Below are 15,033 nucleotides of genomic sequence, written 5' to 3' on the forward strand. Positions count from 1 at the left end.
CACTGTTCTGACAGCCAAGGTTATTCTGGCACATGCCTGTGAAGATTTCACCTGGTCCCCACTGTCTGGGCCTGACCACTCTGTCCCAAGAAGTTCCGGGGAGAACTGCTGCCTCTCTAGCACATTCTCTCCATCAGCATCCCCAGCAAAGCTCTATGCTTTTTGTCAAACCCAGCTTCAATACAAGCTCCCTGGTCTCCCACCTCCAGCAACCAGATGGCAGCTCTGATATCTCTTCTGTATGGAAAATCTGGAGCACCTCTGAGTCGCTCTTCTAATTTTCCCTCCATTGGTTTCATTCTTTCCTCACTATCCTGCTATTCCAAATTTATTAGTTCTTCATGCCTGCAAACAGGCAGAGTGGCTTAGTAGCTAAGAACAAGGGCTCTGGAGTCAGTTAGAAGTGGGCTTAAAATCTGCTCTACCACTTACTAGCTTGAGCAATATACTTTACCTGTCTAAGCCTCAGGTGCTTCTCCAGTGTGGAGAATGAGAGTTGAGGCAGGGAGACCAGTTAGGAGACTATGGTGATAACTCAGGTAATAACAATGAAAGTGATAATCATAGCACAGTAATATACACTAACACTTCTTTAGCACCTTCCTACCTGCGGGGCACTTTAAAAAGCACTTCGCTGATTTCAGCTGCCAACCCATGCGGTGGGTTGGTGGGTACTATTATCCTTGCTCTACAGAGGAAGACTCTGAGCTACTAAGTGGTTCAGTAGCTTGCCCAAGTTCATCCACCCGCACTTTTTACGTTAAATTTAATCTCCTCTAAAATTCAAACCCATTGAATGTGGATTAGAATCTGAGCTGTTAGCTGGCATACTAAAGACTAAATGAAGCTAGTAGCAGGGATGATGAAGAGAAGTGTACAGATTTTAGAAATATTCAGAGTTAGAATTAAAAAGTGGACAGATTTGGCAACTGATTAGGGGTGGGAGCAGGTGGTGGGGAGTGAGGCCAGGATTCCAGGCTGGGGAACTGGGTGTGTGGTGATGATATGTAGTGAGCTAGGGAACTCGGGAGAAAGAGAAGACTTGGGGAACAAGATGTTGAGTTTGGTTTCGGCCAGAGTAGGCTCCAGGTGGTGAAGGGATATGCCAATGGAACTGTCTGCTGGCTGCTGGACATAGAGGTCTGGAGTGCAGAAGACAGATCTGGGCAGGAGAGAGAGACTTGGACATCATCTGCATTCACATGCTAATGGGGGACACAGGAGTAGAGTACCTACACGGAGTGGAGAGAGCCCCAGAAACACCAGCATTGAAGACACAAAGAAAGGAGAGGAGTCTGGGAAACAGCACCCTCTTTCCTTTGCCCGCACATCCTGGTTAGCCTCACTTGAAAGTGATTATTCCTTTTGTTTGTTTCCCCTTAGTACTTATTTATTTATTTTTTGAGACCGTCTTGCTCTGTCGCCCAGGTTGGGGTGCAGTGATGTGATCTTGGCCTCACTGTAACCTCTGCCTTCTGGGCTCAAGCGATTCTCCTGCCTCAGCCTCCTGAGTAGCTGGGACTACAGGCATGTGCCACCGTGCCCAGCTAATTTTCACATTTTTAGTAGATAGAGGGTTTTGCCATGTTGGCCAGGCTGTTCTCAAATCCTGACCTCAAGTGATCCACCTGCCTCAGCCTCCCAAAGTGCTGAGATTACAGGCATGAGCCATCATGCCCAGCTGTTTCCCCTTAATACTTAGACTCTCAGGGTTATCAAGAAACTCGGAAGCTGGCCATTTCAGCCTCCACTTGAAATTTGCATTTAGAGGCTAGTGAGGACAGAAGGGCAGGTGATAGGTGAGGGAGAGGGAGGAGGATGGAGGTGCTTGGGCAAGGTCTCCACATGATAATGCTAGTTATTAAAGCACCAGCTCAGACAGCCCTGGGCTAGGTATAGCCTCTGATGGGGATGAGGCATTGCTCTGAGCAACTGTGGGGAAGCTCCCTGGCAAGACCACCAAATGGAGACCAAAGGAGTGGGGGAAAGCTGGCAAAGCTTCCTCTGCTGGGTGGATGCATACATTCTTGCTCTCACAGATGCTCCTGCCCCTGCTCACAGAAATCCACAAGGTCTCTGCCCAAGACACACATGCCAGCTCCTCCCCATTCTCCATGAGCTGGTTCAGGGGCTGAGCTTCGTGGCTCTGAGACTCTTGCCTGGCAGGAGGAGGGCCACCCACCACTCTCAGGACCTTCCTACCCAGAGAAGCTTGGCTGCTATGTGAGGAACCCCACACTAGAGCACATGTGGAGAGGAAAAAGGAAGTCGTGCTGGGATGGACCTGGGCATGGGGTGGGGCAGCCTTCTCAGAAGTCCACACCAATAGGAAAAGACCCTGCATGGCCTTCTACCTGGCCCCCAGATGTGGGATGTGGGCTTCCCCCTCTGCTCAGCCTCTAAGCTCTCCCCACCAGGACCCAGTTCCCATGGGGCCATGATCAGTCTGGGGGAGGCAAGCGTGACTATTATGGTGGAAGGGCAGCCCCAGGCGTAGAGCACTCATCAGCTGATCCCTGCAGCCCTGTTACAAGGCTTTCCCCCACCCTTCCTGTCCCTGTTTCTGCATCTGCCTGATTACTGTCCACCCCCACCCCAGGGTAGCTGCAGCTGGGACATTTGGGCCAGAGGCTCCTACCAGCCCACCACATAACTAAGCAACTCAACTCAGGCCAAGGACCAGAGGAGTGAGCAGAGCTCATTCAACAGTGGAATGTGGAGTTGAATGAACCTAGTTCTGTCACTTACCAGTTGTACAATCTTGGCCAAGTCACTTCACGTCTCTGAGGCGCAATTTTCTTATAAAACTGGAGAGAATAAGTCTTGCCTTACTGGACGAGTGATAGTTGTGAGGATCATGTACAAAGATACTGCATGCCAAGCACTTGGCAGGGTGTCAGACACACAGCCAGGACAGATTCATGGCAAAGCCAAGGAAGCTGAAGCTGTAGGGACCCTCATGTGTACAGGCTCCTTTCAAAGCCCTAGGGTAGTAATTATTGTTATTTTCTTAAAAAAGTTTCCTCAAATCATACAAGCCTCAGGTTCCACAAATCCAGGGACCTGAAAGGTAGTTGTTGCCTCTCTTGTCCCACCCCATTCTCAATCCCCTCAACGTGTTCCCCATCCACTGAGGGAGAGTTGCCCAGTCTGGCCAGGGAGAGTTAAAATGAGCCCAAAGCAAGGCCTCGGCCCAGATGGAAAGCTGGCGTGAAGTCACCCTTCCATGTGGAGGTTGTCCTAGGCCTGGTCTCATTCCTAAACTGAGCTTGGCGCCTACTCCTCCCCATACTCTTTGCAGCAGTCAACCCAACCCAGAAACCCATTGAAGACATGCTCTGGAACTCTCCATAGTTGTGGCAAACTCTGGGCACTGTGTCCCGATCCTGACAGAGGCTTTGCTCCAAAAATTATGACCTCCTAGAAGAGCCAGTTCTAGGGCTGTGCTAGGCAACGTGGGGGCTCAAGAATGGGCCTTAAGGAAAACAAAGGCTACTTGGCTGCTTTCTCTATTAGCACCCGTTCCCTAAGGAGCCTTGGAGGGAGTGGAGACACAGGGCTCCCTCCTCAGTGTCTGAGAGATGGATGGGGCTGATTTTTTCCACGATTCCTCCCCATAAATCTGATTTGGCCCCTCATCTGTCTAAGCCAGTCTCCATGGAGGTGTGCGGTAGTGATGAATGGGCTGCCTGACTAATGTGACTGTGGTGGCAGGGATTGGGGAGGGGCTCTGCCCTGATGGATGGTCCTCATGAGGGGATATTGCATTAGACACCCATAATGCAATCAGCAGGGCCATTAAGATACCAATTTGTTGCTTCTCCTTACCAAGGTGGGGCAGTGGATCTGGAAGATTAAGGAGGATGTCAGGACTTTGGAGACACCTGGGGGGGATTTTGAGAGGGTGCAAGATTTCCCTGTTGGGGGCTGTTACTAGGAGAATAATATGGAGCCAAAGAAAGTATAAGCTGAAAAGGGAAAACAAGGGAAGTGAGGCCCAGAGAGGTGTGACCTGTCTAAGGTCACTTCTGGAACCAGAAGAAAGAACTGGAATTAGAACTTGAGTCTTCTGCTTTCTGTGCCAAGGTAGCCAGGGATGGAGGAGGGAATGGGTTAGGAGGGGAGAGACAACCTCATTCTGGCCTCACTGCTGCTGGAGGCCTTCCCACCCCTCAAGAGGTTTATTGAGATGGGTGACACCGATGACTGCTTCTCTTCCAAAAGAAGGTGGTCCACTGTGGGTCCCTGTGGAGGGCACCCCACAGAGGGCACCATTCCAGACTACCCACTGCTGTGCTGCCCCTCCTACCCACACTTGTTCTGATCTCTGTATTTTCCTCCTGTAATTTTAAAGTAGATGTCTAAACGTTACACTGTCCAAGTCTTTCCTTATCCTTTTTAAAACAAAATGTTCTTTCCTGCTTAAAAGCTGTTAGCAGTTGCCTGTTGCCCTCAGGATTGGGGGCCATCACCCAGGCCGCACTCTGACTACAGCCTCTGTCCCGGCCTCAGCTCTGGGCTCCCTTGACCTCACTCAGCTTCTCCTGTGAAGAAAGCATACCAAGCAGTTTATACTCCTAGGGCCTTCATTTAGAGTGGATGGGTAGGGAACCAATCTTCATATTCCTCAGTTTAACATTTCAGCCAGCACGGGCTTTACTCTAGTTTCCTTTTCCTCTTCAATTGCCAGCCCCACTCTTGATCCTCAGCTTCTGCCCCCAGATACACACTCCATTGCGTTGGTGTATATGGATACATGGTGGTGGATATGTATCCTTGAAAACAGTGCTGTCTTATGTATGGATGCATTTTTAACTTTCATCAATGATCTTGCACTAAAGAGCTCTCTTGTTTGGATTTTTAAAGACATTTAACACTGTTTTGAGATTTATTCATGTTGCCTTATGTACTTCTAGTTTGTTATTTCTGACTGCTGCAAAATATTCCCAAATGTGAGTGACAGACACCTAGATTGTCTCCAACTGCTTATTTCTACAGTGGCAGTGAATTCATTTTCTCTGTGTATTTAACCAGGAGGGAACTTACCAGGTCCTTGGGGATGTATGTACAAGTTCTGCTGGGTGACTCTCCAGAGAGGCTGCTCTAGTCCAACTCTTCAGCAGCGCACAAAGGTGCCGCCTCCCTCATCCTCAACTTGCATGATTCCACTGTCTGATTTGTCAGTCTGACAGGTGTAAAGTGGCCTAAGCCTTTACACATAGCAGTAACCGCTGCTCTGAACATATTTCCTTTTAATATCATTCTACTTTAAACATCCTCCTTTCACTGCCTGGTAAACTCCTAATTATCTTTCAAAATCCAAATCTAGTATCATATTCTTTGTGAAGTTTTCCAGTTTGCCATTCCTTCCTTGGTGCTCCTGAACACCCTGTGCAGACCATCCTAGCAATTATATCACTGTAAGTCTTTCTTTCTCATTTATACAACCACCACTGCCCCTGGCCCCCGGCCCCCGTCAACCTTGGCAATTAAGGCAGAAATTGTTCCTGCCTCAGGAAACCATGGGGTAGGGGGAGAGAGGAGGTGAGGAAGGAGTGAGGTAAGTTGTATAGGTAGGAGCTGGGAAGTCAAGCAGTTAATTTTATAATCCTTTCTCTTGATGGATTCAAAGGACTTTAAATACTGAAATTGTGCATGCTTCTTCATGGTTCCAGTGTCTATGCTGTCAATACCTGTTTTTCTGAATAAATTATCTCTTACATACTTCAGGATCTCACTCAATTCTATCTCAAACAGCTTTATCTTAGCTATTTCTAAATGTTTCTCCCTTTCTGTCTATAACCAAGCCAATATCTCTCTTAGCCTAGAAAGACTTTCCCTTAATGCCAATGAACTCTGGGCTGACATTTCACAAAGATGGGATGCAAAGGAAAGAGCATAGTAATTAGAATTAGGAGACTCTGGGGAGTTCATGTACCCTTTCTTACACAATGGAGCTAGGTTTGTTGTATTACACAACCATGCGATAGCACTGTGCGTCCATTCTCTTTCCTTCACCAAGCTTCCAAAAAATACCTTCACACATGGCCAAAATTGAATTCCCCATCTTCTTTCAAACCAATCCACCTCTGGAATATTTTTGCTTTAGCAACTTTATCATTTTCCCACCTCCCTGGCTATTTAGTTAACTAGAAGTTCATTAATTCATTAATTTACCTTTCCAGTTGATGCTTAAATATGCTCCACATCTCCATCCTCATTTGCACTGTTCTCAGAGTAGAGGAATCTTCAGATTGGGTATGAGTTTATTTAGAGACAATGTGTACAACTTAAGTCATCTGCTAACCTGTTTTGGTAGGTTACATCCCACCCTCACTGCTTCTCCCCCATCTACAGACTTATCTGACGTGTTATAGGAATTGCAAATCATCAATGACCCGCACTCTATCTATCTTCCCCTGCTCCAGATGAAGTTAGTTTTACAAGTTTTGTCAAGAAACAGATAATCCTTGATACACTAAAGCAAAGAGAGGGAGAATAAGATTTTTCAAAAAAATTTTTCCTACACACCAAAACAAAACCTTTTGAAGGCAGCATAGAAACAGTTATGTACATGGCTGGGCATGGTGGCTCACTCCTAGCATCTTAGGAGGATGAGGCGGGAGGATTGCTTGAATCCAGGAGTTTGATACCAGCCTAGGCAATATGGCGAGACTCTGCCTCTACAAAATATTTTTTAAAAGTTAGCTGGGCATGGCGGTGTGCACCTGTAGTCCCAGGTACTCGGAAGACTGAGGTGGGAGGATTGCTCAATCCTGGGAAATTGAGGCTGCAGTGAGCTGTGATTGTGCCACTGCACTCCAGCCTGGGTGACAGAGTGAGACTCTGTCTCAAAAAAAATAAAGAAAAGAAAAGAAACATTTAAGTACAGACAAATCTTATGAATATTTATATAAAAATCCTAAATTAAATGTCACCAAGTAAAATACAGATGTTTGCCAAAATAATAAGACATTTTGATTAAGCATGGCTGAAATCATAAATGAACCAATGTTTCAACTTAGGACTTTACTATATTAAAAGGCAAGGGAAAAAAGTGATTCCAATAGAGGCTAAAAGGAAGTATTTGATAACATTCAACACTAATTTCTTTTAAAAGCTAACAATAAAGTAGGAAGAGATGAAAACTCCCTTAACTTGATAAGCCTATAGCAAGTCTCACAATTAATAACTAACTTAGAAGCACTTCAACTGAAGCAAGGAGAGACAAGTTCTTACCATTACCACCACTATAAAAATCTGTCTGGTTGGCTCAGCCAATTAAATCAGAAAAAAATCAGAAATGCAAGGAAAAATCTAAAGCATAAATATATAAATAGTAGTGATAGATCCTGGACAACTTTCTCAACTTCTTTCATGATTATTGCTCTTTTGGAGTGTTCTGTGTTTTCTTGGCTCAATTCAGGTAATACGTATTTTTCTAGAAGCATCATCTATCTTCCTTTAGGTTTACATTTTTTAAAAAGATCAATAGTAGGAGACTTTCTCTAGCAAATATCAGAATATATTTTAAGGTTATATAAATTATAATAATCTCATATTGGCACAGAAATAGACCAGAAGAATATAGAGTCTAGGCAGTGAGGAATGGGTTGACTGATAATAATAAGCACTTAGGATCTTCAGATAGTCATTTGAAAAAAGGGTTATATTTGCATTTTATAGAACCCCAAATAAAATCTAGACAGATTTAATATTTAAATATAAAATGAAACTAAAATATTTTTATAATCTGGTGGTAGTGGTGGGTGAGAAAGCTTTCCTATGTAAGATGTAAAACTCAAGAGCTAAAGGAAAAGACTGATGATTAAACTACATTAAATTTCAAATATCTGTCTGATGAAAGATGCCATAAATAAACATTACAAATAGGTGAAAGTGGGAGGTATGGGTTAATAATTATGAAACTGTATGCAAGGGTTGAATAACTAAGTAAATAGCTAGTATATGATAGGAGACAGGATCTCACTCTTGGAGAGAGATGAGCAATAAGGAAAGACTACAATGATCCCTAGGGTACCGAATTACAGTAGGAGACATCAGTATGAACTCAAGTTATATATATATATATATATATGGCCTCATAACACACACAGAGATGTACAGATACAGAAACAACTAGAAATATTGTATATACATGCATTATCCTATGTAATACAGTATCTAGCTCTGTCTGCTGAGAGCATAAAAGCAATGACACCCCAGGAACAATGAGCATGCCCAGCACCCAGATCTTGATTTTAAAACACCATTCTTCAGTAAAAGGAACCAGTGGTCCATGAAGAACTGGTTAATGCTAGGGCTGGGACAGGGAAAGTACAAGGTAATCTTGCAGCGTCTTGAGTATCATAAAGCAAGGAAATCATCATCAAAAAACAAAAGGATAAAGGTATGTCAAAGGCACACAGGAGCCAATCTGAAAGAGTTCCCAGTGATCAAACCTGGAATGATTTAAGTAACCAAATAGGTAAGTAACATGGAATTGGATTATAATTCAAAGGACAGAATAAATACATAAGGCAAAAGAGAGCTACATAGATCAATGGGAGAGAACTGAGAGTCCAGATATAAAGCCATACATCTATAATTAATTGATTCTCAGCATGGATGCCAAGACTATTCAGTGGGAAAGAATAGTCTTTTCAACAAATGGTGCTTGGAAAATTCAATATTATTTGAGTTGTTCATATACAAAAATCAGTTCAAAGTGGATCAAAGACCTAACTGTAAGTGCTAAAACCATAAAACTCTTAGAAGGAAACGAAGGTGTAAATCTTGACTTTGGATTAAGCAGTTGTTTCTTAGATTCTTAGATATTATGCCAAAAGCATAAGCAACAACAAGAAAAAAATGGATAAATTTGGACCTCATCAAAATTTAAAACCTTTTGCATCAAGGATACTGTCAAAAAGTGAAAAGACCCACAGAATAGGTTAAAATATTTGCAAATCATATATCGGCTAAGGATCTAAAATCCAGACTATCTACAGAGCTCTTACAAGGCAACAATTAAAAAACAAATAGCCCCATTTTTATATAAATGGTCACGATGGTATACAAATGGTCAATAACTACATGGAAAAATTCTCAACATCATTAGTCATTAGGGAAATGCAAGTCAAAACTACAGTGAGGTGCCTCTTCACACCCACTAGAATGACTATTACTTAAAAACATAAACCAAAAAAATGGAAAATAGGAAGTGTTAGCAAGAATGTGGAGAAATTGGAACCCTCATATATTGCTGATGGGAATAGAAAATGAAGCAACTGCTGTAGAAAACATTTCGGCAGTTTCTCAACAAGTTAACCACAGTTACCGTATGACACAGCAGTTTCACTACCAGGTATATACCCAAGAGATTTGAAAACACATGTTCAAACAAAAACTTGTATACTGATGTTCATAGTAGCATTATCAGTAATGGCCAAAAAGTGGAAACAACCCACAGGCTCATCAATGGATGAATGGATAAATAAAATGTGGTACACAATGAAATATTATTCAGCCATAACAGATATGAAGTACTGAGCATGCTACAACATGGATGAACCTTGAAAACATTATGCTAAGTGACAGAAGCCAGGCACAAAAGGTTGGATATTATATGATTCCACGTATATGATATGTCCAGAATAGGCAAATTCACAGAGAAAGAAAGTAGATGAGGGAGACAGGGGAAGAGGGGAATTGGAAGTGATTACTACTAGGTATAAAATTTCCTTTTGGGATGATGGACATCTTCTGAAGTGAGACGACGTTGGTTGCACAACATTGTGAATACACTGTAAACCACTGAACTGTTTGCTTTGAAATGGTGAATTTTATGTTGTGAGTTACGTCTCAATAAATACAAAAAGGAAGCCTAAAATAAGTGCCAAAAATCCAGATAAGTTCATGCTAATATAAATAAGTGACTTCAACTATTGGTCAAATAAATAAATGGTATTGAGGAGACAATTCTTTCTTCCAGAAGAATTCCAAATAATTTACTGAGAGAGTCTTTGTGAGAGGTAAAGCTTAACCCTCCTGCCCTTCCCTGACCCTTCAGTATAGCCTGCAATTAGTGATTTGCTTCTAATAAATAGAATATGGAAAGGGAAAAGTAGTAATTTTATAGTGGAGAAACCTGGCAAACGCTTCCTTAACTAGTGATAAATGTTAACATCACCAGTGATGTCATGTGAATATCATGTATAGACTGATATATGATAAGGAAGTCACTTTGCCTTTGGTGTATTCATTCAAAAAACCCATAAGCCCAATCTAATCAAGAGAAAAACTTCAGACCAACACAAAGTGAGGGACATTCTACAAAATACCTATCACTCCTAAAAACTGTTAAGGTCATGGGAAAGAAAGAAAGAGTGAGAAACTGTCACAGACCAGAAGACACTAAGGAGATATGACAGCTAAATGCAAGATAGTATCCTACACTGAATCCTGGAACAGAAAGAAAACTTTACTGGAAAAACTGGTGAATTCTGAATGAAGTCCAAGTTTAGTTAATACTAAATGTGCCAATGTGGTATAAAAAATTTTCACAAGTGTACATTGTAATGTAAAACATTAACAATAGGGCTTACTGAGTGAGTAATATATGGGAACTCTCTACCACTTCACAACTTTTCTCTAAACCTAAAATTATTCCAAAATAAAAAGTTTATTTAAAAGGAAGTGGAAGATTAGGAGAAACTATTTGCTCATATATACTGAACAAGTATGTAATTACCATCAAGAGGATCAGTGGGTCAAGGATCTTGTGACAGACCCCATCTCTTGACAACATTCATTTCCCCCTCATCTCCCTGCAGAAAGCACTCAGACTGGCTCAAGTAGTGGTGAAGATATCTTGATATCGTGCCCCTATTCTATCCATTTATCTTTCCATTCATGCATACAGTCAGTTCATTCAACAAAATTTCTTAAGCGTATTTTATGTGGCAGAAACTCTTCTAGATACTGAGGCTGTGAATAAAGCATCCTGCTTACAGGTACAGGAACTTACAGGGTATGAACCATGATTGGTATGAACCAGACATGATGATCTTACTCCCTCTGGTCATGATTGGTTTGGGGGTGCCCACGTGACCCAGTTCTGGCCAAAAAGATGTAAGAGGAGGTAATATGAAGAGATAATTTTAAATAATAATTTACATTCGGGAGGCTGAGGTGGTAGGATCACTTGAGCCCAGGAGTTTGAGGCTGCAGAGAGCTATGATTATGATACCACACTCCACCCTGGGAGACAGAGCAAGACTCCAGCTCTAAAAATAAATATAAATAAATAATTTTGAGAATACTTACATAATTTTAGGGAAAAAAGTAAATATGTAAGCCTAAGGAAAGATGGAAATCATAGGCTTTTAAGAAAGGGATTCAGCCTGCATGGCTCTTCATCTCTTTGCTTTTCTTTCTTCTTCCTGCCTGGAAAGTGACTGTGATGTCTGGAGGTGAAGCAGCTCTTCTGTGTCTATTAAATGATAAACATACTAAGGATGACAGAACAAAAAGACCGAGAGTGTCTAGGTCTCTGCTGCTCCAGTCCTGTATCATTTATGGTTAAACCTCCAGAATTCTTCATACTTCAAACAACAAAAACAAAACAAAAAAAACTCAAAAAGCCCCCAAACCAGAAAAAACCCTACCCAATTATTTACTGCACTCATATGACATTTTGAATGAGTAGCTGAACATGCTTCTAATTGATGAAGTTATCAACAGGCAATTTATTGATAATAACTAAAAGTGGCTGAGATGTAGAAAGATGATTCAGCCCAACAGAAACTGGCAATTGAAAATTAATATGCCATTTCTCCTCACTCCAGTTTGACAGCCTTACTGAGGTTATGCGGAAATGGACCCTCTCCCATGTTGTTGGTAAGGGTATAAACTGGTACAGCCTCTCTTTTATTAAAAAAAAAAAAAGACAATTAACATTACTGATCTACAGAATGTTTGTATATATGCAAAAAGATATCAAAGATGTTTGCTTCAATAGTTCTTGTAATGATTAGCAAGTAAAAACAAGTTAAATAATGAGGAAACGGCTAAAAAAATTAAGGTACAGTCACACTGAGGAATACTATGTAGCCACTAAAAAGACTGAGAACATTATGTGGAATACAAATCTATTCGTGAAAACATTTCAACATTTTGCTATATTCACTTAATTTTTAAAAAAGAAATTAGACTTTATAAAGTTAAAAAGCCTACTTTGTACCCCCATGTCCCTCATTTTTTTCTCCCTCTGCAGAGATAACTACTATACCGAATTTGGTGTTTATCATCCTCATGCACATTTTTAAAGTTTGAATTATATTGTATTGTTATCTATAATTCAACTTTAAAAAAAAAATTCAATAACTCTAAAAAATATTTATTCATGTTGACCCATGTAGGCATAGTTCACTTTAACTGCTGTATAGTATTCTATTAGATTAATATATCACAATTTATCTATTTTCCCACTGATGAACATTTAGGTTATTTCTAATTATTCATCGTTACAAACAGTGCTGTAATAAACATTCTTATACATGTCTCCTTGTGCACATGTGGATAGATTTCTCTAGGGTATGCACATGTTTAATTCTACTAGATACAAGTCCACAATATGTTGTTCAAAACCCTTGGGGCCAGATATGTTTCAGGATAAGATTTACTGAATTTCAGAAAGGCAATACGGCATATGTGCCATATATAACACCCTCAATAGGGTTTAGGAAATAGACATAATCAAATATATTACTTTTTCTGTGTTGAAAAGTATAAATATCCACATTAAGTGGGATAAATACAGATGATATATAACTTCTCTGACTTCAGGTCAGATTTTGCACCAAATCAGTAAAGAAAGAATGAGCTTTTTCAGTTTCCGAATTGCCAGTAAGGGATTTAGATCGGTACCACCAAGCTTCTCTGTGAAGCAGGTATATTCATTTATCTTCCCAACTTTATGAGATCCCATTCCTACATATCCTCATCAATAATTGGTAATATCAGACTTTAAGATTTTTGCCAATCTGATAGATGAGTACATATTACTTTTGTAATTAAAACAAAAAGAACACATAGAACACGAATGAGGAGATCTCATTTTTAACAGTAATGAAAACATAAAACATTTATGATTGTACTAAGTAAGAAATGTGAAGAATCTGAATGCAGAAAATGTTAAACTGTTTGAGGAATGTGAATGTGATGAATAAATGCACAGGGCCTTGCATAGGCAGGCTTTGTGTTACAAATATGTCCTTAACCTGTAAATTATTTTATAAATTCAATGCAACTCCAATCAAATCAAAATAGAACACTGGAAATGAAAAAAATTATAAAATTAACCTGGAAGAATAAATATCTGGGAACATTCTGAAAGAGGAAAGTATGGTGTATTTCCTCTAATAGGAATGGGCTACTAGATATTAAAACAGATTATGAAGATATGGTAATTAAAACAATTTGGTAATGGCTCAGAAACAGAATGATCATGAGACCATAAAGAAAATCCAGAAATAGATCAAAGATAAATATGAATTGAATATATGATAAAGATGACATTTTAAAATTAATCAATGATGTTACAGACAACTAGTTAGCCATTTGGAAAAAAGAAAAGGCTGGATCCCTAACCATGCTCCTCACATCAAAGGAAATTTCAAATTGATAAATGATTAATATATTAAAAATGAAGTGTCAGAAGAAAACACGGGCCAATATTTCTATGATTTTGAAGTGGGGAAATCTAAGTATAACATGAAATCTAAACATCATAAAGGAAAAGCCTTGTAATTTGACATTTCAAGAATGAAAAACCGGCCAGGTGTTATGGGTCATGCTTGTAATCCCCAGCACATTGGGAGGCTGAGGTGGGAGGATCACTTGAGTCTAGGAGTTTGAGACCAGCCTGGGCAACAAAGTGAGACCCCTATCTCTACAATAAAAAAAAAAAAAATTAGGTGGGCATGGTGGTATATGCCTATAGCATCAGCTACTCTGGAGGCTGAGGTGGGAGGATTTGCTTGAGCCAGGGAAGTCAAGGCTGCAGTAAGCCTTGATCATGCCATCACACTCCAGTCTGGGTGACAGAGTGAGACCTTGTCTCAAAAAAGAAAAAAAATAATAATAAGAGAAAACAAAAACATTCTATACAGCAAAAAACACCATATAGTGAATATTGAGGCTGTCTTCTCCACATTCTTTCCACTGTCTTCCCCATTGTGTGGATGCTACGCAGTTTGTTTGGGGGTAGGGTATCCATACCTCCTTACTCTAAATTTCAAGGGTGAGAGTTGATTGTTTTAACTTATCAAGGTAATCTTGTTGCCACAGTGATTGGTTCAAGTAACCCTGATAAAAGCAGTAAATTCATGACACGCTCCTGATAAAAAAGAATGATATATAATCCAATTTAGGACTCTCAATATTGGAGGTTTATTGGATTAAAAAATTCCTTGCTCTTCTAAGAGAGCCACTAGAAGTTTCTGTACAACGTAGTGTGGGGATGTGAAATGTAGAAAAATGACAGCCAATTAGGCACCATGAGGGAAGTGAGATTTAGGATGGTCTTCTTACCATAAAAGGCAGAGTAGAGGGGAGGAAAGGAAACAGCCTTCACATCTTTTTAAGTCATTGAATCATACTAACCCTGAATCACCTTTGGATTTTCGGTCAGTAAATATTTTCTGAATTGGGTTTTTTGTTACCTGCAAAATAAAGGGTTCTAACTAATATGAACCAATGAACAAACTCAGAGGACAAACTGGGAAAATATTCGCAATGCAAATGACAAATAGCTAAAATCTCTAAAACAAAGAACTACAAATCAATATGAAGAGAAAATAACCTAATTTTTTAAAAGGCAGACTATCTCAATAGTTCATACAAGAGGAAATACAAATAACCAACAAACAATATCAATAGATACTTAAGTTCACTATAAATTAAAGAAAAGTAAATAAGAACAAAGGAAAATGATTTTTCACTTGAAAGGCTGACAAAAATGGAAAAAAA

The sequence above is a fragment of the Chlorocebus sabaeus genome, chromosome 14 (assembly GCF_047675955.1).
Source record: "Chlorocebus sabaeus isolate Y175 chromosome 14, mChlSab1.0.hap1, whole genome shotgun sequence".
NCBI classification, from domain to species: Eukaryota; Metazoa; Chordata; class Mammalia; order Primates; family Cercopithecidae; genus Chlorocebus; species Chlorocebus sabaeus.